Source organism: Cygnus olor, chromosome 1 (genome assembly GCF_009769625.2).
Source record: "Cygnus olor isolate bCygOlo1 chromosome 1, bCygOlo1.pri.v2, whole genome shotgun sequence".
NCBI lineage: Eukaryota > Metazoa > Chordata > Aves > Anseriformes > Anatidae > Cygnus > Cygnus olor.
Window position 1 is genome coordinate 168461134 of NC_049169.1, and position 26204 is coordinate 168487337.

At 39.3% G+C, this 26204-nt stretch overlaps 1 long non-coding RNA gene across 1 annotated transcript; it reads right to left on the reverse strand.

Moving 5' to 3' along the window:
- Positions 1 to 256: 256 nt before the first annotated feature.
- On the reverse strand, positions 257 to 26204 carry LOC121063536. Its single transcript, XR_005816049.1, has 5 exons — positions 26193 to 26204; positions 25763 to 25765; positions 12138 to 12147; positions 10457 to 10461; positions 257 to 737 (listed from the first exon to the last, which is right to left on the reverse strand). It is a non-coding gene; the product is annotated as an uncharacterized LOC121063536 (long non-coding RNA).

A 26204-nucleotide genomic window follows, 5' to 3' on the forward strand; every position in this document is an offset into this window, starting at 1 on the left:
AGGCTTTTGATACCGTTTCCCACAACATTCTCCTCAAAAAACTGGCTGCTCATGGCTTGGACTGGTGTACACTTCGTTGGGTTAAAAACTGGCTGGATAGCCAGGCCCAAAGAGTTGTGGTGAATGGAGTCAAATCCAGTTGGAGGCCGGTCACTAGTGGAGTCCCCCAGGGCTCAGTACTGGGGCCAGTCCTCTTGTTAGTGTTGGGGAAAACCAAATGGATGTTTTAATGTTTCTTAGGTGACGGGTCATAAAATGTAATTACATTATCAAATTTATCTATACTAAGATATTTAGGGAGTATACTGAACAGTCAAATGAATCCTTGAAAGGGATCCCTGTGAGAGAACAGGTACAACCTGACCTTTGATAACAACCTGAAAATGCTGAAATGAGTTGAACCAGAACCAAGGAGCGGAGAGAGCATGCGTCAAGTGAGAAAGGTGAAAAATTTAACAGAGAGGAAGACTCCTTACTTCATCTGGACGACCACCTGGATGACCACCAGAGAGCACTACGCATGTGCAAATGGGAGGAGAGCTAATTAGAATGGAATGCGAGGCTGATGTTGCAACCTGTAATGAATATGTATACCTTACATAATATTGAATGTATAAATAACAATCGGGATGTAACGGGACTGGAAGCCAGATTTGGGCACCTGCCCTGGCTTCCAGCGCTGAATAAAGCACCTTCATATAATCACTTGGTGGTTATGTGGTTGGTATGCTAACACTCTTAAATATCTTTATCGATGATCTGGATGAGGGGATCGAGTGCACCCTCAGTAAGTTTGCAGATGACACCAAGTTAGGTGCGTGTGTCGATCTGCTCGAGGGTAGGAAGGATCTGCAGGAGGATCTGGATAGGCTGGACTGATAGGCTGAGGCCAACTGTATAAAGTTCAAGAAGGCCAAGTGCCGGGTCCTGCACCTGGGGCACAACAACCCCAAGCAGAGCTACAGGCTGGGAGATGAGTGGTTGGAAAGCTGCCTGGCAGAGAAGGACCTGGGAGTATTGGTTGATAGTCAGCAGAATATGAGCCAGCAGTGAGCTCAGGTGGCCAAGAATGCCAACAGCATCCTGGCTTGTGTAAGAAACAGTGTGGCCAGCAGGTCTAGGGAAGTGATTGTCCCCCTGTACTCGGCTCTGGTGAGGCCGCACCTCGAGTACTGTGTTCAGTTTTGGGCCCCTTGCTACAAGAAGGACATCAAGGTGCTCGAGCGAGTCCAGAGAAGGGCAACAAAGCTGGTGAGGGGTCTGGAGAACAAGTCTTATGAGGAGCGGCTGAGGGAGCTGGGATTGTTCAGCCTGGAGAAGAGGAGGCTCAGGGGAGACCTTATCACTCTCTATAGGTACCTTAAAGGAGGCTGTAGCGAGGTGGGGGTTGGTCTATTCTCCCACATGCCTGGTGACAGGATGAGGGGGAATGGGCTAAAGTTGTGCCAGGGGAGGTTTAAGTTGGATAGTAGGAAAAACTTCTTTATCAAAATGGTTGTTAGGCATTGGAATGGGCTGCCCAGGGAAGTGGTTGAGTCACCATCCCTGGAGGTCTTTAAAAGACATTTAGATGTTGAGCTTAGTGATATGGTTTAGTGGAGGACTTGTTAGTGTTAGGTCAGAGGTTGGACTAGGTGATCTTGGAGGTCTCTTCCAACCTAGATGATTCTGTGATTCTGTGCCCTCCAAAGTATAAACTGCTCATTGAAATTTGAAAGTCATTCATGAACTCAATAGAAGTGAATTCTATGCTCTTCTTATGCACAGATTACAGAAGATATTTAATGTTACTTAAAAATAGTCACCTGACGTTGTTGACTACTACCTTTTAAGTCTGGCAGTCCAGCCATCTCTTCACCCAGCTTCCAGTGGATCCATCCAGTGGATCCATCCAGTTTGTATTGCCACAGTTTAACTACAAGGCTGATGCAGGAAATCAAGGCAAAAATCTTACTAAAATTTAGCTAGAGTATCCATTGTTATTCTCTTTTCTAAGAACAATCATTTCATTTTAAATGGTAACCAGTTTAGTTGGACATGGCAAGGCCTTGGTAAATATCCATGGTGGCTGTTCCTAATCACCTTCTTGCCCATAAGATGTGTGGAAATAATTTCCATAAGAACTTCCTTCATAATCTTCCCGGGGACTGAGGTGGGGCTGACAGCACATTAGTTCAATGGGTATAAAAATTTGCATTTCTCAGACACAGAACTTGAAATCAAAGGGCTTCCCTTGATTCCCATAACCTTCCAAAGTAGATACAGAGTGGTTTCATGATGAGATCAGCCAGATTCTTTAGCACCTTTGGGTATACCTTGTGCTCCGTTTCATGGACATTTATGTTTGTGGTTCATTTAGGTATTAGCTAATTCACACTAGGAGTGAAAAGTACCTCTACTTTTGCATAGCTTCTTCTCTTCCCTAACAAGGCATAAACATGTGGGAACAGACACACAGGTACAAACTTTGCCAATAAAGATTGGCGGAAAGTGTGCATTTGATAATTCAGCTTTTTTCTTGTTCCATGTCATTAGCTTATCCTCTCTATTCAGCTAAAAACTCACATTTTGGTCTTCCTTTTAATGCTGTAGTGTTAACAGAGATCTTTGTTCTTGTCATTCATATTCCTCACCAGCTGAAACTTCAGCTAGACTCTGGACCTCTAAATTGCACTCTTACGTGCCTGGGAAATATTTCTATATTCTTCTTAGGTGACCTCGCTCTGCTATCACTTCTCTTACACTTCTCTTTTGCCTTTGAGCTCCATCAGGCCACTCAGCCAATCTGGCCTCCACCTCTGCCTGAACATCAGTATTTACCATTCTTGTGCTTTGAGGAACTTCCATCCCTTTGAAACATGCAGCCAGAGCTGCTTCTGTTTATGGGATTATGTGCCCTAATCGTGCATTATGGTAACATCAGTAACCCAGGATGCAGGAAAAGTCCTTTCACACCTTGTCACAGTATTTTAAAGAATGCATCTGTAACCTAATTCATCCGTATATCTCTTTAATGTGTGACATAAAATATTTTAGTTATGAAGCCTTCTCTAACTTCTCTCCTTCCAATTATTTCCCCACCTTCAAACTCCTAAATCACAGTAATCTAACTGATATGCATCATAATCATTCATATTTTTGTGCTGCTTTCTGTTATTGGTTTCTTACTACTTTTTTTTTTTTTTTTTTTTTTTTCCCAGTGTAAGAATATTGCCCATCAGGTTCTGTGACACTCAAAGAAGGCAAAAAAAAAAAAAAAAAAAAAAAAAAAAAGCAGAAAAGCAGGGGACAGATTTTATCTTTTCTCCTGGAGACAAATAAGAACTCCTGAGCTATAGGATAAAGGGAAAAGCAAGTTGAAAAGCAAGGTTTTTTTTTGTTTTGTTTTGTTTTTTCTCTCTTCCTGGACTGAGTTCAAGCACTTCTTTCAGATATACGGTTTTGTACTTATTTTGTGAACTGTTTTTCCTTGTTTGTGTTGACTTTTGTCGAAGTTGTTGAATTGTCATAAAACTATTCATAGTAAGAAAACAATACATTACAACACACAAGAAAAAATTATAATGATTAAATCAAACAGTCCATTTTAAAATAGAAAATAAGTTAAACAGTTATCTTACATTCCTCCTCCTCCTCCCCCCCCCCATCTTTTTATAAATAGTTCACACAATGGTTTTAGGAAATACTCTGAGATGGAGAAAAACATTTTTATTATTATTATTATTTTTTCATATCAGAACAACATGAGTGGTTTTTGTTGTTGTTGTTGTTTGTTTGTTTTTTACAGTTTTATGTTACTTTCTGTTGGAGGGTTAGGTTGAAAATTAGGAGACATATCTTCTCAGAAAGAGTAGTCAGGCATTGGAATGGGTTGCCCAGGGAGGTGGTGGAGTCACTGTCCCTGGGGGTGTTCAAGGACAGATTGGACCTGGTGCTTAGGGACATGGTTTAGTGGGTGACCTTGGTAGTAGGGTGATGGTTGGACCGGATGATCTTGAAGGTCTTTTCCAACCTTAATTATTCTATGATTAGTCATATAGTTCTGATTACCCATACTAGTACGCCTTCCATACTTTGGCCAGTTCTCCCAGAACTAGCTTTATATGTGTTTTCGTAGCCACCAGTGAGGTTAAAGACTCTAGGCCCTGGCAGAATACTAATACTAGTACTGCCAGACCTCCAGATGCATTCTTATTAAAATTCTGTGTGAGCAGGGTTAGTGTAGCAGTGCAGCAGGAGACTGAGATAACAGCATAACTACCATTTCACAGAGTAGCTGTGCACACAATGTAGCCTCCTTCATGCATTTCAAATATGCTAATTTTCAATGTATCTAGCATAACACAGCCAACACTATATAAAGAGAGCACCTTTTCTTCACCAAGCAGATCAGCTGTACACTGTGTTCAGCTTTGTGGTATGTCAAGTGTAGAATCGCACCTCTGATTTAAGTTCCAGCTGCTTTATAGGCATCGTGAATAAAGAAGTTGGAACCTTTTAATCATCTTTTAATTAATTCCTTAATATCAGAAGAATATGAAACACAACAACACATAGAAAACCTTTATTCCCCCAACATGGGATGAGTATGACAGCATATGCAACTATCTTACTTATTCTGCTGTATTAACATATAATATTCTGATCGCATTTCTGTTCCTGGATGGAACAAAATGGTTGAGGTATAAATGTTTTTCACAGGCTTTCTCACACATTTGCAGACTTGGTACAGATTTTATATAGCAGCATGTGATTATATACTAGAGCCATTAAGGGTGGGGAATAACTCTGTAGTTTGACTGAGGTACCACGTACAGCTACTTATTAATAACAAAGATAGGGCAGAAGATGTCCATTTCACATGAATTCAAGGCAGCCAGGACAAGTTCTTGAAACATAAATCAATGTAGTTACATGAAATACCCAGAAACTCACTTCAAGCCAAAAAAAAAAAAAAAAAAAAAAGTCCTTGAACTCAAAGTTGTTGGAAGTTGTGAGTATGTATGGAATAAGCATTTATATGCTTGTGCTCATCTTATATACTCTCTTTCCTTGGCATCTGCTTTTGACTTCTGCTAGAGACAGGACACATTGGGTTGGATGGACCTTTGATCTGATGCGGTAAGAATCTTCTCATGTTCCTAGCTGGAAGCCAGAAAATGGAAATGGATTCCAGCTTTAACTTCCATCGTGGAAATACATTTTTAAATATTAAGTGACTGTGCAGAGTGGAATGAAATTCTTACAGAGTGGTTCAAACCTGCTGAATATTCTCTGATGTGTATTTACTTACCATTTTCAACAGTGAATTTCTCATGTGAGCAAAATAAATTGTTTCTGTGTTGCAGGTGTAGAAGTCTGTCATTGAAGGAGTGCAGCAAATAGCATGACCTAGGTGTAGTTAGCATAGCTCTTGTCAAAGGCCCAGGAACTTTACTTTTGTTGTAGTTGACTTAGATGAAATGTGATCAGCCACTTGTCCCAAACAACGGAACAGTTCTAGTGTGCTCAAGCAGATAGATAGATATATTTATGCAAACACCCTTTTGATATTCAGGAAGTGCAGAACTGTCAGAAGGGTCTGGAACAAGTACTCTGAGTGCCAGAAATGGTAACAGAAAATATGTAAGTTCCAGCACAATTTGAACAAGCCATCCTATAAATAGGGGCACTTAAGAATACTGGGATAGCCAAGATTTTCTGGAAGAGACTCTGTGGAGTGAAATCCCACAGTTCTGCACCAGGACTCAGGAACTTTTCCCTAACCTCCAGGGAACACAGGGAGCTGAAGAAGGCCCAGTGGAATTGATGGGCCTGTACCATGATTATGTACAGCACAACTGACACTGCTACACTGACCTGCCGAACCTCCCTCCAGGACTGTGCCATCTCTCTTGCAAGACTGGAAGATCATGTAAGAAAACACAATGCCGACTTATTTTCCTCACTTCACCACCTCCCCCACAGCATAGGAAATTAATGTATGTTGTAAAATTGTATGTATCTGTGATTAAAGTGCTTTGTTATTCAATTCCATTTAGCCTCCACAATGTCATATGGTCTTAAACCATGACAAGGAGAAATAAACAATTCCTACAGATCCTTTAGATGCAGGGGGAAAAAAAAATATCTATATATATATAATATATAGATAGATATTATATATATATATTATTTATGCATATAATATATATATATATTATACATATATATATATTTAAAAAATATAAATATATATATATGGCAGACTGACAACTATAATTATTATGTAACCATGTGGAATGGACAGGAAGAGAAATCCAACAGTAGTGGCTCCAGCAGGACTGTTTATTACATAACATCAGGCTAAAAACAGCCCACATGTCTTTCCTAGATACTTTTCCATATCAGTTGTATGTATGTGCATTGCATTTCTAGTCAAAACAGGAAGTTTCTTATCATGCTACTTGGAACAAGGTTCAAGAAAGTTGTCTGTCCCCAAAGTATCACCACTAAATTATTTTTCACTAGCAATTAAGACAAATCAAGCTGCTCTTGCTTATTACAACTAATTTTATATTTGATTTTAACTGTGCTGTATGGAAACTAAATAGCACCGTACAGCAAATTGCAACTGATCATGTAGGACAGAAGTAAAACTTTGAAACTAATATGTTTTCTGTGTGTTTCATAATATTCACTAACTGTCTCTGCACACACATACACAAACACACACACACACCAAAACAAAACCTCAGGGTTGTTGCTAGCATTATTCTATGCAAACTATGGCTAATTCCTTTTTCCATGCAAAACAATATAATCTAATTCTATAGTTCTCACTCGGATAAAATAATATTTAGACACTTGATCTTTTACTGTATTTATGATTTGTGAACACTTTGACATCTATCATAGTCACATGAAATAGGAGGCAGTTTGCAAGACTGGACATTTGAATCTTATTTAACCTTCCAGATCTACTGGTTAATGTATAGTTACATGAACAAAAAAATTCTTGATTACCTTACTCATCACGTCTGTATTAGAAATATACAACTGTGTATATAGCTTTTTGGGGCACTAAACTCAGTTTGCAGGCATTTAACAATTAAGAACTGTGGAAGGGGTATTCTTGGGGTGAAAAATTGGTAATTTTATTAGTTTGGTATTGTAAATACCGATTACAATACCAATTGGTATTTAGAATACCAATTAGTTTGGCATTATAAATACCAAATTTACCAAATGTAAATTGTAAATTGTTTAATCAAGTAAAAACTTGTGTTTTTGCAAACTGCATACATTTTCAATGTTTTGGTAACATAAAGGCATTTGCAATTACCTAGTTCTTGAGAAGGTAGAAATGAGGCTTAATTGTGATGTTTTGGATAGCAGCAGTTTGGACAATACATCTCTCTCTCTCTCTTTTTTTTTTTTTTCTACCATCATTAAGTGAAAGGAGAAAAAATGAAAAAATGTATGCAGTCTGCATTCTTAAGAGAAAATAATGTTACAGATCCAGATTTCTGGTTCATCTCTGTTGTACTTATATATTTATTTATTTATACTACAATTTTCTGTGATGGTTGGATATTTTTCTCTATTTTACTGTTTGTAATGTATTGTCTTGGAGAAAGTGGGAAGGATAAGAAAGAGGAGCTTGAGTGTGGTGTTTCTGTGGGCTACATTTCACACAGAGTGATTCCTCCAGAATGATGAGATGGTTTCTGCCCTCTAGAAAGTCCACCAGGCAAAGTCACAGCAGCTATTGCAGATTCATTGTAGCATTACAGCATTACAGTTTTCTTTTTTCTTTTTTTTTTTTTTATACATATATATACCAGTTAAATTCTCAGTATAAACACATCAAATTATCTAAATTGTGTTTTAATTTCAGTTTTTAGGTTTTTAATTCTTTTAAAAGCATCGCAAACATGAAGAGACTGCAGTTAAGACAGTTATAGAATACGAAGCATATTCAGATAAATTTTATTGCTCCATTCTCTTCAATGGACTGTGCTCTGATAGCTAGTGGTAAAATCAAATGAACGGACAAAAAATGACAAAACAACACACACACACAAAATAATAATAATAATATAATAATAATAAAAATAAATAATAATAATAATAATAAATAGTAATAATAATAATAGACAAAGCAAAACAACAACAAACCACCACTGTAACTCACATCGAAGAACCTGTAAAAGGAAAAGGATATCACTAATATCTGTTATTGTAAAGGGTCTGCCAGCTCACTTTAGCACTAGATTTGGAAAGAGATATACATCTCTTCACTCCATCTGAGAAGGACCCAGAGCTATGGGATCCATGAACTGGGTCTGCCAGGGAAAACAAAATGAAGAAATCTACTTTTTTTTTTATACCAACTCCTTTACCAAACGTGAGCCCACTAAGCACATAAGCCAGTCAACAAAGCTCAGACAAAATCATAACTCAATGTGTAGTACCTTAGGGGTGGAACATATTTTATGGTTGAAGATTATTGCTTTTTTCAGTCTTGTGATACCTGAATAGCATGAATAAGTGAGACACAATATCAGAAAAGGTTGCGTAAGTATTGCATTTCCTTTGCTATGCTCACCCTGACATTATAGTAGATTTCTTTTGAAAGTTTACTTTAGACTTGCTCTGTTATCAAAAAAAAAAAAAAAAAAAAAAAAAGTACAGAAAGATATGAGAGAAGGGAGTGAGTTACCAAAAATCAGTTTTGTGTATACAGGAAAAAAAATAATAATATGTGTTTAACAGCTTCTTCAGGAAATGCAAAGCAACTGATTTTACTTGGCTCCCAAGAGAGGGGCAAAGATGTTCAAAGATTAATTAATTAATTTAAATAACCCCTTTGTGTTTCAGCTTTTCTTAGGACTGACACTAAAATTGTTTAAGCAACATTCTTTGCATGGAAAAAATAATGAATATAAATAATGTTAATACTTTAATATACAGAAAGCTGATAACATTTAATCTGTAAACTTCAACATATTCTTTTTGGCATGAATAAAATGTAATTCTTTCATAGGTTCCTGGCAAGAAATACAGATTCTGTCTGAGAATCTATTCAATTTACTTAGTCATTTTATATATAGGAAGATTACACTTTAAAATAACTTTACCTATCTCCTTTATTAGCTTTTTCAGTTTGGGTGGAGGGCTCTAAAGCTTTACAACGTTCATAACCACCTAGCTTCAGAGATATTATTGCTGAGTTCTTATATTGTGTATAACATACAAATGTTAAAAAAGATAGCAATAATGGGCTGCCTCTAATCTGTTTATTTAAAACTGTTCTGGGAAAGAAAAAAGATTCTTGATTTAACCTTCAAAATACCTTTCAAAATTATTAGAACTTTTAAAAGAGTTTTTAATCTGTTTAACCTCACAGAATTTCACTACTTAAATGCTTGGTGAGCCACTAAACCACATTCTTTGTGTCACCTTGTATCCATCTTGTTAAATTTCCCTTTTTCAGGGAAATTCTTTAATGAAAATTATGTATTTATTCTCTAAACCTCAGTAAAACTACTATACTCTGGATATATAACAAATATGTTTATGTGCACTTTGAGTCTGCTCTGTACATGATATATAAATGAAATCATAGCCTATCCTTCACAATTACATTTTCTCTAGATGGTTCAGTGTGTGTAAGCATCTTGCTGCTGGGGATGCTTTTGGTTGTAATATAGACAACTAAAGGTTAAATCCTGATCACGTGGACTATTTTGAGACTTTCATAGCCTGCCAACGTGTTCATACATATTTCATTGCAGTGTTCTGCTTTTACACATGCTTTACTATCATAATATTAATCCCATTTCATCTGGGGTATTTAATAGAATAACAGATAAAAGAAAAAGCAAAGTATTACAACTAGATAAAAGCACCAGTGCACTTTGCAGATGGGGTTATAAAGCGTTCTCAGAAGATCTTGACTCAAAGCCACCATTTGTTTCTACTGAAGCTTAATATGAACCAATTATACAGTCTCTTCACAAATAAAACACAAGATGTCTTGCAAGTTTTCACTGCTTGCAGCATTTTAAAACAAACTCACACAGCACAGTTCATGTAATTACAGTTCACCAGGAAACCTCAAAATAGCCAATATCTCTAAACTCCACATAAATTGTATAGAAAGCAATGTTTTAAGGCAAAATTTTGAAATAATGTGCTAAATACAGACAGATTACTCCAATATAAACACTATGAATTGCTTTGAGGGATAGTAAGGCCCAAAGGTTGACTGGGTTGCATAGAACATATAAAGAATTAACACTTCAATTTTTAATCACATGATTATTCTCTCTCTGGAGTCAGTCTGCCGTGGCCCAGTTCTAATGCTTGATGTATTGAATCATTAATTAGGCAACAGTTTCTATCATTCCGTGATGTTGCCTAGAAAAAATAACTTTTTTTTAAAAAAAAAAAAAAAAAAAGTCTACAACACGCTGCCTTTTTATCAGCATTGAATGGCCATTCCCAGATATTTATTTTTCTCTTCCGGCTTATCAACCGGGAATGTCCTCTTTTTCCTATATCTTTCCCCTTTCTAGAAAGTAAACTATATGTTAGGGGTAGTCCCACTAGTTACTGTGCGACTACACAGGAACATACTATTTGTAGAAAATGGTAGAAAATAACAAAATAGCAAGACACTTAAATAGCAAGGAGAAGGCGTATTTAAAGCATATCACCTGTTCCTGAAAAACTACTTAGAGAATAGACCACAGGGCACTGCACACTAACTGTGACCAAGTGAAAATGTTACAGACATGTCAGGCATAGCAGTAAACACCAAATTTAAAAGCTCACACAGAATAAGGGTGAATTAACCAGGGCATAGTCTCATACTTATTTCAGAACTCAAGCAAAAACTGAACTGGTGTCATGCTGTCCTGTGCAGATGCAAATCTGAGTTGTTAATAGGTTGGGAAACAGTTACTATTTGAATCTTTTCAAGTCAGAAAAGGGGAAATTGGAGATTAAAAACAGAAACAGCTACGACATGCAAGCAGCAGAAGTAAGAGAGTGAAACAAGAATACATCATACTAATTATTACTCAAGCCTCTCATAACTTGAGATAACTTTTCTTTTTGTGCTGCTAGAAGGAAGAGGGAAAGCTCTCAGTTTTGTGAGCAGAACAACTGTGGGTGCAGAGCAACTGAAGCAAAGAGATTAATGGTGTCAAATATACCAGAAAACTAGAAAACCAAGCTAGAAGGAAAAACAAGGCTGGAATAAACCTTGAAAGGTCATTTATTCTCTCTCTTTGGCTGTATATTCCTATATCGTCACATTCTCTACAAATATTTGCAAAACATGTTTTTGAAATAAATTCACTGCTTGAGATTTCATAACCTATCCAGAAAACCTGCTCTTTGCTTTGGGACATTTAAAACTCAATGAGATGTAGTCAACAACTCAATGGCCAAGTGGAGATCAGTAATGAGTGGTGCTCCTCATGGGGTCAGTATTGGTACTAGTGCTGATTGAACATCTTTATTAGTGACATGGACAGTGGGATTGAGTGCACCCTCAGCAACTTTGCCAATAACACCAAGCTGTGTGGTGTGGTTGACACACTGGAGGGAAGGGATGCCATTCAGAGGGACCTTGACAGGCTTGAGAGGTGGGCCTGTGAGAATCTCATGAGGTTCAACAAGGTCAAGTTCTACATCCCAGCTGGGGCAATCCCAAGCACAAATACAGGCTGTGTGGAGAACGGATTGAGAGCAGATCTGAGGAGAAGGACCTGGGGATGTTGCTTAATGAAAAGATCAACAGCAGCTGGCAATGTACACCTGCAGCCCAGAAAGCCTAATTTATCTGGGCTGCATCAAAAGAAGCATGACCAGCAGGTCGAGGGAGGTAATTCTCCCTCTCTACTACAATATCACGAGACCCCACCTAGAGTATTGTGTTCAGCTCTGGGGCCGCCAGCACTAATAGGACATGAACACATTAGACTAGTCCAGAGGAGGGACACAAAGATGATCCAGGGGCTGGATCACGTCTCCTGCGAGGGAGACAGGCTGAGGGAGTTGGGGTTGTTCATCCTGGAGTAGAGAAGGCTCCAGCGAGACCTCATTGCAGCCTTCCAGTATGCAAAGGGGACCTACAGGAAAACTGGGGAGGGACTTTTTTCAGGGAGTGTAGTGATAGGAGAAGGTGTAAAGCTTTTAAACTAAAAGAGATAGATTTGGATTAGATATTTGGAATAAATTATTTTCTCAGATGGTAGTGAAGCACAGGAATAGGTTACCCAGAGAAGTTGTGGATTCTCCATCTCTGGAAGCATCTAAGGCCGGGTTGGATAGGACTTTGAGCAACCTGTTCTCGTGGGAGGTGTCCCTGCCCATGCAGAGGGTTTGGAACTAGGTGATGTTTAAGGTCCCTTCCAACGCAAATCATTCTGTGATTCCATGATTCTATTATAATTGGAAAATGTGTTCTTTAATGTTCATCTTATATATCCTTTGCTGGATTTTGAGTTTATTACTGTTGTTCTATTAAATATATACATATATATAATATGAGTTATTACTTTTCTCTCTGTAGTTCCTCTTAACACATTACAAAATCATTGGCATGATGCAAATCATTAAGGAAAACACTGAGTAACCTAGGAAATTTGCAGCAGTAGTAGAATTATGATAAATCTTCAAAACATTAAGATTTTCAAAAATGTTGAAAATGTGAAGAAGTCTCAGTGGATAACTATTTGAAAGAAAGGATTCAAAAAGAATTAAAAAGGAGGAATTGATCTGGGTCAAACAAGACTAGCAAGATTTATTTTATTGATTTGAGGTAGAATTGCAGCACTGAAGCTGACAAGGAACTTGGAGAAAAAGATGTGGCACAGAGAAGAGCAAGTCCTTAAAGAAAACATTATTGGAACAGGAGCTGCAGGAAAGAAGAGGAACAGGAAATTAGTATTCAGTCAGTTCTGATCACGTTAAAGTTAAGCCAATAACACTAACCAAGAAGAGATGACAGCGATAGGCTAAAAGAGAAGAGAGTCTGAGAGCAGAAAAGTCTGTATATGAAACATTACCATAACAGCTGATAGCCAGAGACCTTTAAGAAGAATAGATCACTCTCAGAAAACATCCAAAAAAAAAAAAAAAAAAAAAAAAGAGTATAGGTGCCTAAGAACAGAACCTTTCATGTTCTTTCATTATCTGGTTGCTATTTTGCTATTTTTGAATGTGCATTTTTGCAGTATAAATAGAAGAGCTGAAATTGAATCTTCCCTGGCGGTGTAATTAGTTTTACAGCATAGGACATTTCCTTTTTAGTAAGTCCAGTGAAACAACAGGTGGCTGGTTAATGAAAATAAACATATGATTTGATTATTTGTGTGGTACCTACAACACATAAAATTAAAAAAAATAAGACTTCCATCATTTGCATTCTTTGCTTCAACATGATTTTCTGTCTAATTACCAGAAAAAATAACTTCACCTACACCAATTTTCAAGACAGCCCATGTAGTGTTTGCCCTTACATCCAGTTGCCACATTATAAGATGATTTTAAAAGAGGATATTTAACTTCTTTTAATAAAAATGTATCACATTCTTGGGCAGCCTTTCATATGGGCAAATAGGATAATAAGTTTTAATTATTTTTAAGCTCCTAATGATTTTTTTTCAGAGCCTACCAATATGTAGATTTGTTCCTTGCCTTATAAAATTTCATTCTATTATTTAAAAATACCTCTTTTTTTTTTTTTTTTTTTTTTTTTTTTTTTTTTTTTTTCTAGGTAGGAAGTATTGTACAATCTTTTCATTGCTACAACAACACAAAACACAAATTGTTAATTCTGATTTACTGCTGGTGAACTCTTGTTCATTTTGTGTGGTCAAATCTCTGTCTGGAGGAACAGAGAAAGAGAAAAGATAGCAGGATTTTAAAATGGAAATGAAAGGATTTTGAAAGGAAATGAAAATTAACTTGATGGGAAAGACATCTCCGAGAGTGTATTTTGCTTTCCTCATATCAGCTCTCTGATGGCATAAGAAATGATATGAACACTGAGAGGTTTTTATTTACCTAAATAAATACACCTCATCAGCTAATTTTTGGAAGTTTCTTTTGGCATATGGTGTCAGCTCTTCCCCATGTCCACTGTGTTCCAGTGAACTGCACGGATCTCCTGCATTTCTGCAGAAATGAAAGAACAAAAGCAGCTTGGAAGGTACATAGCCAAGAAACTATTCTCTGTCTTACAGAGAATCTCTGTAAGACAGCCATAAATTCAGCAAGGGAACTTAATAGTAATGCATCTTATAAAACCTCAGTCTGTATCAAACTGATGTAATATATGCATTCTGCTTAAGTTCTTATTTCAAGTATTTTTCCATGTTCGACTTAGAAAACTGACATTCAAAACATTGTTTCATTATCAGAAGTATGTTTCTTTACAAAGAAGCCAAGATAAAAATCAAAATCTTCCCCTGCACTTAGCAAATGCCTAATCTCATACACATACATATATATAGTAATATCCATACACATGCATGCACAGATATACTCCCTAAGAACAAACCAACTTGAATTGAAATAAAACAGTGATTTGAGGAAATAGTGTCATTGTTTTAACATTCAGCCTTAGAAATGTAATTTATCCCCCTGTTTGTCATAATTCCGTGTGAAATAGTTGTATCTATTATATCTCTTCAGGCTATTATTTACCTCAATTATACTTCAGAAGGGAAATATTTACTATTGAAAGGGAAATAGTCAAGGACAGAGTGCTAGGAAAGAGCTCCCCAAGTTAATTTCAGTCTTGTCCATCCAACTGTACTGGGTTTATGTAGCAAGGTTTTGGTAGCAGGGGGCTGCAGGAGTGGCCTCTGTGAGGAGAGTCCAGAAGCCACTCCATGTCAGATCAGAGCCAGTTTCAGCCAGCTCCAAAATGGACCCGCCACTAGCTGGAGCTGAGCCAATAAGCAATGTTGTTTGTGCATCCATGAGAGCAAACTTAAGAAAGGGAAAAAAAAAAACTTCTGCACAAGAGCAGCTGCAAGAGTGAGGAATGAGAACCAGCCCTGCAGACCCCAAGGTCAATGCAAAAGGAGGGCAGGAGGTGCTCCAGGCACTGGAGAAGTTCCCCTGCGGCCTGTGGAGAGGCCCTTGGTGGAGCAGGCTGTCCCCCTGCAGCCCATGGGTTCCACGGTGGAGCAGATCTCCATGCTGCAGCCCATGGAGGAGCCCCCGGTGGAGCAGGTGGATGTGGCCTGGAGGAGGCTGCGGCCCATGGAGAGCCCCCGCAGGAGCAGGCCCCAGGCCGGAGCTGCAGCCCGTGGAGAGGAGCCCACGCAGGAGCAGGGGACCTGGGGGAAGCTGCCGCCTGTGGGGAACCCATGCTGGAGCAGTTTGCTCCTGACGGATGGACCCCATGGTTTGGATGCACGTTGGAGCAGTTCTTGAAGATCTGCTGCCTGTGGGCAGCCCCCGCAGGATCAGTTCGAGAAGGATGGCGTCCTTTGGGAGGGACCCCACGTGGAGCAGGGGCAGAGAGTGACCATGAAGGAGCGGCGGCGATGAATCATTATGGACTGACCTCAGCCCCCATATCACTCCATTTTGGAGAACAGGATGTCATGTGGGACTGTGTCAAAGGCCTCTCAGAATTCTTGGTAGATGACATCAGTCGGTCTTCCCTTGTCAACTAGTGCAGTCCCTCCATCAACGAAGGCCACCAGATTGGTCAGGCATGATCTACCATTGGTGAAGCCATGCTGGCTGTCTTGGTTCACCTCTTTGTCTTGCATGTGCCTTGACGTTGCTTCCAGAAGAATCCGTTCGATGATCTTGCCTGGCACAGAGGTGAGGCTCACCAGTCTGTAGTTCCCTGGGTCCTCCTTTCTACCTTTTTTAAAAATGGGAATTACATGCTGCTCTAGCTTGTTAGTAATAGGTAATAATTTGCTATATAATGATATTTTGCCAGGGGAGGTTTAGGTTAGAAATTAGGAGACATATCTTCTCAGAAAGAGTAGTCAGGCATTGGAACAGGTTGCCCAGGGAAGTGGTGGCATCACCATCCCTGGGGGTGTTCAAGGAAAGGTTGGACCTGGCGCTTAGGGACATGGTTTAGTGGATATTATTGATAGTAGGGTGATAGTTGGACCAGATGATCTTCAAGGTCTCTTCCAACCTTTATGATTCTACGATTATATAACGATGTAATTATATAACAATAATTGCTGAGCAATCTCCCTGTCCTTATGTCAACCCTTGAGCCCTTTCCATTGTATTTTCTCCCCTTTTCCCTTTGAGGAGGGGGAGTGAGAGGGTGGTCGTGGTGGAGTTCAGCTGCCCAGCTAAGTAAAACCAAGACACCAACTCCTACATTTTATGACAAGTCCCTGTCTCTCTTTGTACTATATGGCTATATAAACACTGGTAGCAGGTAGGAGAGTTGGAGTGTGAAACAGGATCATTTCTTGCAGTGCAGGTGTGCTGTTTTGTGCCCTATTGAGATAAGAAAAGGCCAGGCATTACCTAGAGTTATGACTGTATACTCCTTCCAAAAGTCAACACATAATCTTTCTTCTTTTCTATAATTTTGTGGTAGTAAACAGAGTAAGTTTGAAATATATATATATATATATATATATATATATATATATATTTGAGTGGTGAATAAAGAACACAGAGAAGCTACTATATGCCACAAGTTTTATTTCTTCTTGGAACTGAATTCTTCTTGGAACCGAATTCTCCAAGGAGCACCTCCAACCCTGACAACATTCCCGAGATACATTTGTTCTATCATAACTGTTATATGTTATTTACATATTACACTGGAAAAAAAATAAAATAAAAAGGTACTCTAAAACTACATATGTGCAGGTATATGTTTTCTTTCTGACCACTACTGCTTCTATATATGAGAAGGGTGTTTCATATTAACTGTTGTCCTTAATGACTGCAATAACTTAATCATTTGTATTAAATTTTTTTCCTGAAAACACATACTTAATTAATCTTTTTGATTAATTCTTATGAGAATTTTTTAGCCTTAAAACTAATGTATTGTCCCCTAAGCCTGTAGAAAATGGACAATTCCATCTTTAAGTGGTATTTGAATGTTTTCCTAATAAAGTCCATTTCCCCTATGTATGCTGAATATACCAAAATATTTCAGTTAGGTGTTTCTGTCTGACATACACACTAAGAACTAAATAATTTGGGTTACCACATCAGAGTACAGTAATTCAGTAAAGGGTAAGAATGCTTGTTGAAAACCACAAGCCCACTGTTACAAACAACTCCCTATAGACATTGAAAGTGCATATTACTTTCCAGAACAAACCACATATAAGAAGTAGAATCTCAACCATTCTGTTCTTTTCCACAAATTAACAAACTCTCAACTTCCACTCAGTTGCATTTGTGGAGGGGAACAGAACTGGATGTTTTGAGTTCAAGAGCACAAGAAACAAACAAACAAACAAACAACAACAAAAACACAATTATTTTTGCAAAAGAAGATAGAGTTCAAAAATCTTGATGACATTAAAGCTTAAATGCAGACTGTAAGGATCCGCTTTTCATACCAAACCTTATGATTTTGCACATCCTCTGTTTAGTTATGGGTTATTCCAAGTTTCTTTTAGACCATTCTTCTCATGGAAATGGATATGGACATACTCACTAAAATGAGAAAATAAATTGACATGTACAAAGAAATATTATTCCCCTAAAAAGCAACAGCAACAGGGTAGAAAGATGATGCTAAAATGAGCATTAATCATTCAGGCCACTTTTACCTATCTCTTTTCACAGTGAAATAGAAACATAAATACATAGATAAACAACCTTTTTTAACTCTGAGAAGCTTTGGTCCTGTAGCTGGAAGAGGAAACCACGCTTTCAAGAAAAAAAGTGTATCCATTGTCCTTCCTGCTCAGCTTTTAATGACACATTTAATTCACTTATTCAGTGGGGGGAAAAAAGCATGTACCCCATAATACACTATGGTGTCTAACTTTACTTTAGAAGTTAAGTCACTGTAACTGAAGTGAATGCCATTATATAAATAATTATTCAAGCTGATACTGTCCTTGACAGCATTGTACAGGGCAATCTTTCCATAAGAATACACAATTCTTGAACAATTTATCCAATCTACTATGTCCAAACACATTTTTGTCAGTGTAAGGCATGCATGTTTCTCTTCAAATTACTTCCATGCCTTACACAGACGTTTATAAATGTTTATAAAAGACAAACCAGAAGAAATTTCATCCTGTCTCTGTACAAGTGTTCTACTCTCTCCCTCTTACACTATTTCTGCATAGTCAATTGGTACCAGCTTTTTAATAATCTGAGTTCAAGATCCTCCTCAAGACTATAACACCATACAAAGACAATTATAACTTATGGACCTATAATACTAGTACTGTAGTGCTGTCAATGTCAAAGTTTCATAAGTGGCAAGGGGACTAGATGGATGAACAAGGTGCTCATGGATAAACTCTAAGGCAAGAAGAAATTCTATGAAATGTGGAAAAAGGGCCTGGCCACTTGGGAGGAATACAGGAATGCTGTCAGAGCCTGCAGGGATGCAACAAGGAAGGCTAAGGCCCATTTGAAATTAAATCTGGCAAAGGAAGTTAAGGATAACAAGAAAGACTTTTTTTTTTTTTTTTTTTTTTTTTTTTTTTTTTTTTTTTAAGTATGTCAATAGTAAAAGGAAGACTAGGGAAAATGTGGGTCCACTACTGAATGGGGTGGACGCACTTGTAACAGGGGATGCTGAGAAGGCAGAGATACTGAATGTCTTCTTTGCTTCAATCATTGCTGCTAAAACTGCCTCTCGGGAAACCCAGACCCTGGAGTTAAGAGAGAGAGTCTGGGGAATGGAAGACTTCCCCTTGGTTGAGGAGGATCTGATCTGAGAGCATCTAGCCAAAATTACTGCACACAAATCCATGAGCCCCAATGGGATGCACCCACATGTGCTGAGGGAGCTGTCACACGTGATTGCTGAACCGCTATCACCTTTGAAAGATCTTGGAGAACGGGAGAGGTACCAGATGACTGGAGGATAGACAATGTCACACCAGTCTTCAAAAAGGGCAAGAAGGAGGATCCAGGCAACTACAGGCCAGTCAGCCTCACCTCCGTCCCTGGAAAAGTGCTGGAACAACTTGTTCTGGATCCCATCTCCAAGCAATTGGAAGAGAAGGTTATCAGGAGCAGTCAGCTTGGATTCACCAAGGGGAAATCATGCTTGACCTACCTGGTGGCCTTCTACGATGTCTTCAGTGGCTGGATAGATGAGGGGAGAGCAGTGGATGTTGTATACCTTGACTTCAGCAAGGTTTTTGACACTGTCTCCCACAACATCCTTGTAATGAAGTTTTGAAAGTGTGGGATAGATGAGGGGACAGTGAGGTGGGTTGAGATCTGCCTGAATGGAAGAGCTCACAGGGTTGTGATCAGCAGTGCAGAGTCTAGTTGGAGGCCTGTAACTAGTGGTGTTCCCCAGGGGTTGGTACTGGGTCCGGTCTTGTTCAACATCTTCATCAATGACCTGGATGAAGGGTAGCATCCATCCTCAGCAAGTTTGCTTATGATACGAAGCTGGGAGGAGTGGCTGACACACCAGAAGGCTGTACTGCCATTCAGCATGACCTGGACAGGCTGCAACATTGGGTGGTGAGGAACCTGATTGAGGTTCAAGAAGAGCAAGTGTAGAGTCTTGCACCTGGGGAGGAATAACCACATGCATCAGTAGGGATTATGGGCTGACCTGCTGGAGAGGAGCTCTACGGAGAAGGGTCCTAGTGGACAATAGGCTGGCCATGAGACAGAAGTGTGCCTTTGAGCCCAAGAAGGCCAATGGCATCCTGGGTTGCATTAAAAAGAGTGTGGCCAGCAGATTGAGGGAGGTTATCCCCACCCTCTACTCTGCCCTGGTGAGGACACATATGGAATACTGTGTCCAGTTCTGGGCTCCCCAGTTCAAAAAAGAAAAGGATCTTCTAGAGACAGTCCAGAGGAGTGCCACAAAGATGATTAAGGACCTGGAGTAATCCCATACAAAGAAAGGCTGAGAGACCTGGGTCTGTTCAGCCTGGAAAAGAGAAAAATGAGAGGTGATCTGATCAATGTTTGTAAATATCTAAAGTTCAGGAGGCAAATGGACGGGGCCGGGCTCTTTTCAGTGTTGTGCAGCAATAGAACAAGGGGCAATGGCCAAAAACTGTAACACGGGAAATTCCACATAAACATGTGTAGGAACTTCTTTACAGTGAGGGTCACAAAGTGCAGTAACAGGCTGCCCAGAGAGGTTGTGGTGTCTCCTTCTCTGGAGATATTCAAGACCCACCTGGACGCTTTCCTGCTCAACCTATTGTAGGGAAACTCCCTTTAGCAGGGGGGTTGGACTCGATGATCTCCACAGGTCCTTTCCAACCTCTATGATTCTGTGATTCTGTGTGTTTCTGTGAAGTCTTGGCCATATGTAGGATCCTACACAGAGGAAGTCACTCTTCCATATGTAGGATTAGAGTGACCAAACGAAGCCATCTACCTGGACTTCTGCAAAGCCTTTGACACAGTCCCGCATGACGTCCTTGTCTCCAAACTGGAGAGATATGGATTTGATGGGTGGACTGTTCAGTAGATAAGGAATTGGCTTGAAGGTCACACCTAGAGAGTGGTGGTCAATGTCTCTATATCCAGGTGGAGGCTGGTGACAAGTGGTGTACCTCAGGAGTCTGTCCCTGGACCAGTACTCTTTAATATCTTCATCAACGACGTAGACAGTGGGATTGAGTTCACCCTCAGAGAATTTGAAGTTGACACCAAGCGGAGTGGTGCAGTTGATACAACAGAAGGAAGTGATGCCATCCAAAGGGACCTGGACAGGTTTGAGAAGTGGGCCCACGTGAACCTAATGAGGTTCAACAAGTCTAAATGCAGGGTGCTGTACCTGGGCTGGGACAATCCGAGATGTGAGTACAGACTGGGAGAACTCATTGAAAGCAGCCCTGTGGAGAAGAACTTGGGGTTTCTGATGGATGAAAAGCTCAACATGAGTTGGCAGCGCGCACTTGCAGCCCAGAAAGCCAATTGCATCCTGGGCTGCATCAAAAGAGGTGTGACCAGCAGGTCGAGGGAGGTGTTTGTTCCCCTCTACTCAGCCCTTGTGAGGCCCCACTTGGAGTATTGCATCCAGGTCTGGAAACCCCATCCCAAGAAGGATGTTGATCTGTTAGAACGGGTCCAGAGGAGGGCCACAAAGTTGATCAAGGGACTGGAGCGCCTCTCCTACGAAGACAGGCTGAGAGAGCTGGGGCTGTTCAGCTTACAGAAGAGAAGGCTGCAGGGTGACCTCATCACAGCCTTTCAATACTTAAAGGGGTCTTATAAAAAGGATGAAGAAGGACTCTTTACTCAGGTAGATAATGATGGGACAAGGGGGAATGGTTTTAAACTAAAATAGGGGAGATTTAGATTAGAGGTTAGAAGGAAATTTTTACTCAGAGGGTGGTGAGGCACTGGAACAGGTTGCCCAGAGAGGTTGTGGGTGCCCCATTCCTGGAGGTGTTCAAGACCAGGTTAGATGAGGCCCTGAGCCACCTGATCTAGTGGATAGCATCCCTGCCTATGTCATGGGGGGTTGGAACTCAATGATTCTTGAGGTCCTTCCAACCCAGGCCATTCTATGATTCTATGATATGATTTTATGATTCCTTCCCAAATGGTTGAACTGGGATGGCTGCTGGGCTAACAGCAGCTCTTAGGATAATTGCTGTGTTTTCTTCTGGCATAAGCATGAATAAAATGTGTTCAGCAGGCTTCTCCCACTACAATACGATCTTCATTCCATGTGCCTTGCATGAGACTGATTCATTGCTATTAAATACTGTGTATAAAGCACCCCTTAAGCACTCAGGCCAACTGATAAGCTATAAATAAATTTCAACTGAGCAGACAAAGTGATTTCTTCTGATTTTGTAAAGCTCGATCTTTAGTTGTGTGGTGTGGCCTGGGTCCTATCCATATTGCTAGAGTGCATCTCATCTCCTGTCTGGACTGTGAATCTGCATTTCCTATATAAGGTAACCAGGGTGTATAGGACTGATGTCCATACTCATGCTACAATATGAAAGACACAGGCAACCACTTGAACATGCAGGCAATCTAGATGTGCTTAATATGCTGTTGTGGTTTAACCCGGCCAGCAGCTAAACACCACATGGCCGTTTGCTCACCCTCCCCCCTCCCTCTCCGGGATGGGGGAGAGAAACGGGAAAATGAAGCCTGTGAGTTGAGATAAAGACAGTTTATTAAGACAGGAAAAGAATAATAACAATAATGATAATAATAATAGTATTACTAATAATAATGTGTACGAAACAAGTGAGGCACAATGCAATTGCTCACCACCTGCTGACCGATGCCCAGCCTATCCTCGAGCAGCCGGCCCCCCACCCCAGCTAGCCACCCCTATATATATTGTTTAACATGACGTCAGATGGTATGGAATACCCCTTTGGCCAGTTTGGGTCAGCTGTCCTGGGTCTGTCCCTTCCCAGCTCCTGCTGCACCCCTAGCCTGCTCACTGGCAGGACAGAGCGAGAAGCTGAAAAGTCCTTGGCTTGGTGTAAGCACTGCTCTGCAACAATTAAAACATCAGCGTGTTATCAGCGCTCTTCTTATCCTAATCCAAAACATAGCACCGTACCAGCTAGTAGGAGGAAAATTAACTCTGTCCTAACTGAAACCAGGACATATGCATAAACAGAAAAGGCAATAAAATCTTTAAAACTATTTTAACAATCCATCAAAATGAAATATTGTTTATTAATTTGAACAAACCCAATAAAGCAAGTGATATTAAACCAACAGGCTTTTTAATAATTTCCTTTCTGTTAATATCAGATAACTTTAAAGGCCAAATAAGTATAACATGTTTTCAAAGATATGCGTCAAATACCTTCTTGGAAAAATACCATTATTTTCTGTATACTTTATAATGAGGAATGACCATTTGTAGTTCAAAAGTGACATATGTTTCAAATGCTCCTAAAATACCAATATGAAAAGTTTTCTGTTCAAAAATTTATTTTTTTAAGATTTTTTATACGTCTTTAAAGTGCTTGTATTTACACACCATAACTGTCTGAGCCCACTTTAAGAAGGTTACAAACACTGGAGTGTAATTGAAAGAAAAGTAAGAAATGAAAAGAATACTGAGTTATCACTTTCTTACCTCATAATAAAGCAAAATTATAAAAAGTAGTTCAGGTATTTGTACTGGGTCTGGCTGGGATGGAGTTTAACTTTCCCTGCAACAGCCCATACATTGCTGTGCTCTGCACTTGTAGGCAGAACAGCACTGGTATCACACCAGTGTTGTGTCTACTGCTGAGCAATACTGGCACAGCATCAGGACTCCCGCTAACCTCCCCAGAGCTAGCAGGCTGGGGGTGGGCAAAAAGTGAGGAAGGAACATCACCAGGGCAGCTGACCTAAACTAACCAAAGGGATATTCCGTACCATATTATGTCACACTCAGCAATAAAAGGTGGAAAAAGGAAGAAGAGAGGGGAGGGGTGGGCTCATGTGAAAACGCCTGTCCTCCTGAAGAACGGCTATGTGTGTTGAGGCCCTGCTTCAAGGACATGGTCAAGCATCATTCAGTTATGGGAAGTAAAGAGTAATTTCTTTCCTCTGCACTTCCACACAGCCTTTGCTTGTTTTTGTTTGTTTGTTTGTTTGTTTGTTTTTTCCCCTTTTCCCTTTTCCCTTTAGTATTATTATTTAATTAATAAGTTTTCCCTTAATAATTATTTTTCTTTTAATTAAATTATCCTTATCTCAACCTGTGAGTTTTTTTTTCTTTTCTTTTCTTTTCTTTTCTTTTCTTTTCTTTTCTTTTCTTTTCTTTTCTTTTCTTTTCTTTTCTTTTCTTTTCTTTTCTTTTCTTTTCTTTTCTTTTCTTTTCTTTTCTTTTCTTTTCTTTTCTTTTCTTTTCTTTTTCCCCTCCTCTTCTGAGGAGGGGGAGTGAGAGAGCGGTTGTGGTGGAGTTCAGCTGCCTAGCAAGGTAAAACCACCACAATATTCCAATAATGATAGAGATGAAAGAATCATGTAATGAAAGAATCACAGAATATCTGAAGTTGGAAGAGACCTCTGGAGGTCATCTGGTCCAATCCCCTTGCTCAAGCAGGGTCAGGAGAAGGTTGCTCAGGACCATGTTCAAACGACTTCTGAAGATCTCCAAGGAGGAAGACCCCACAACCTCTCTGTGTAATCTGTGCTCAGTCACCCTCACAATAAGGAAGTGTTTCCTGATGTTCAGGTGGAAATTCCTGTGTTCCGGTTTGTGCCCATTGCCTCTTGTGCTGTCAATAGGCATCACTGAAAAGAGCCTGGCTCCATCTTCTTTGCAACATCCCTTTGGGCCATTATATACATTGATAAGATCTCCCCTGAGCCTCCTCAACTCTAGGCTCTAGGCAGTCCCAGCTCTCCCAGCCTTTCCTAATAGGAGACATGCTCCAGTCCCTTCATCATCTTTGTGGCCCTTCACTGGACTCTGTCCAGCAGCTCGATGTCTCTTTTGCACTGAGGAGCCCAGAACTGGACACAGTACTCCAGGTGTGGACTCACCAGTGCTGAGTTGAGCAGAAGGATCACCTCCCTCCACCTGCTGGCAATCCTTCACCTAATGCAGCCCAGAATACCTCTGCTGGCTCCTCTTCAACATGCTGTCCACCCCCAGGTCCTTTTCTGCAGAGCTGCTTTCTATCTGGGTGGCCCCCAGCATGTGTTGGTGCCTGGGGTTGTTCCTCCCCATGTGCAGGACTTAGCACTTTTCCATGCTGATATATACAAAGATATAAAAGGGGAAAAAATAAAATGACATTGTTAGTTTTTGCCTGAATTGATGGTGTGTCTTAGAGAGCATATAGATGGACGTAATAAAGGGAGAAAAGAAAAAGTCCCTGTCTTACTTTTAAGTCTTTTTTGCTCACCCGGAGCCAAAAGCAACTATTTTTGATAAAATATTACTTAAGAAGAACTAAGAAGAGTCAGTAAAGGGAATTTAAGTTTAAAAAAGTCAGCAGATTTTGAGTGCTTTCTTCAGATTGCTTTAATGAGACCCAGGCTAATTCCTTATCCAACTTTAATGTGGTGAGTCATCTTCATGTGGTTAAAGAGACAAGTCAAAACTGTTTTTTCTTCTCTCTAGCCCTTGCTCCCCTCACTATGTAATCTGAAATATATTTCCACTTTGTGAACAGCTGTTTTGGAAAATAAAAATTGCTTTTTACACATGGCAAAATCTATGACACTACACTGAGCAAAAAAGGTTTAAGTCTTGCCCTTTCATGCATCTGTCAGAATGGAAAATTTTAAGAGATATTCATTTATAATATATATATATATTGCACATACATCCACACACATATGCAACCTGCAATAAAAAAAAGAATGCTCACAGAAGTAAATATAATAAACCTAAGCACTTATATTTATAAAATACCATTATGGAAGTTGCCTATGAAGTTTTCTGTTAAGCTCCTTGTAATATTCTATTAATCTCCACATCATATTTTGTCTTTACTTGTGCAATCTACATTGTTAGATTTATTCATATTCAACAGAAAAAAAAACAGACAGCGCTGAGTTACTGAACAACTGCTCAGTAATATTTCTATTTTCTCTCTCTTTTATATATATACATAATCACTTTATTCATTAAATTTTATAAAACTAGCTCTGAATACAACATAAAAAGATTAGGACTAGAAAGATCAGAAAGTAATATTTTAAACATAAATACATAACTGTAGTACTTCTGTGAAGTTTACATTTTACAGCAGAGAAGTTAGATATGCAGAGATCAATATAAAACTTCTCTACACGTTTTGAGTGCTCAGTCTAAACAACCTCAGACCTTATGTTCCAGACTGTTTAGCCTTTTATATCAGCATATAGTGGTATAGTTTAATTGACGGTATTTGTAAAAGGGAGTCTTCATTTGCTCATATAATCTGATCTTCATATCTCAAATTCAGCACCCAGAAAATTATGAACAACTTATTTAAAAACTACTTGTGAAAAATCTGATAAAAATAATGATGGTGTTGTCTCAGTATCAAGCAAGAACTCTCTAGAACAAGAAAGAGCAGAATTTGATTAACTGGGAAAATAAT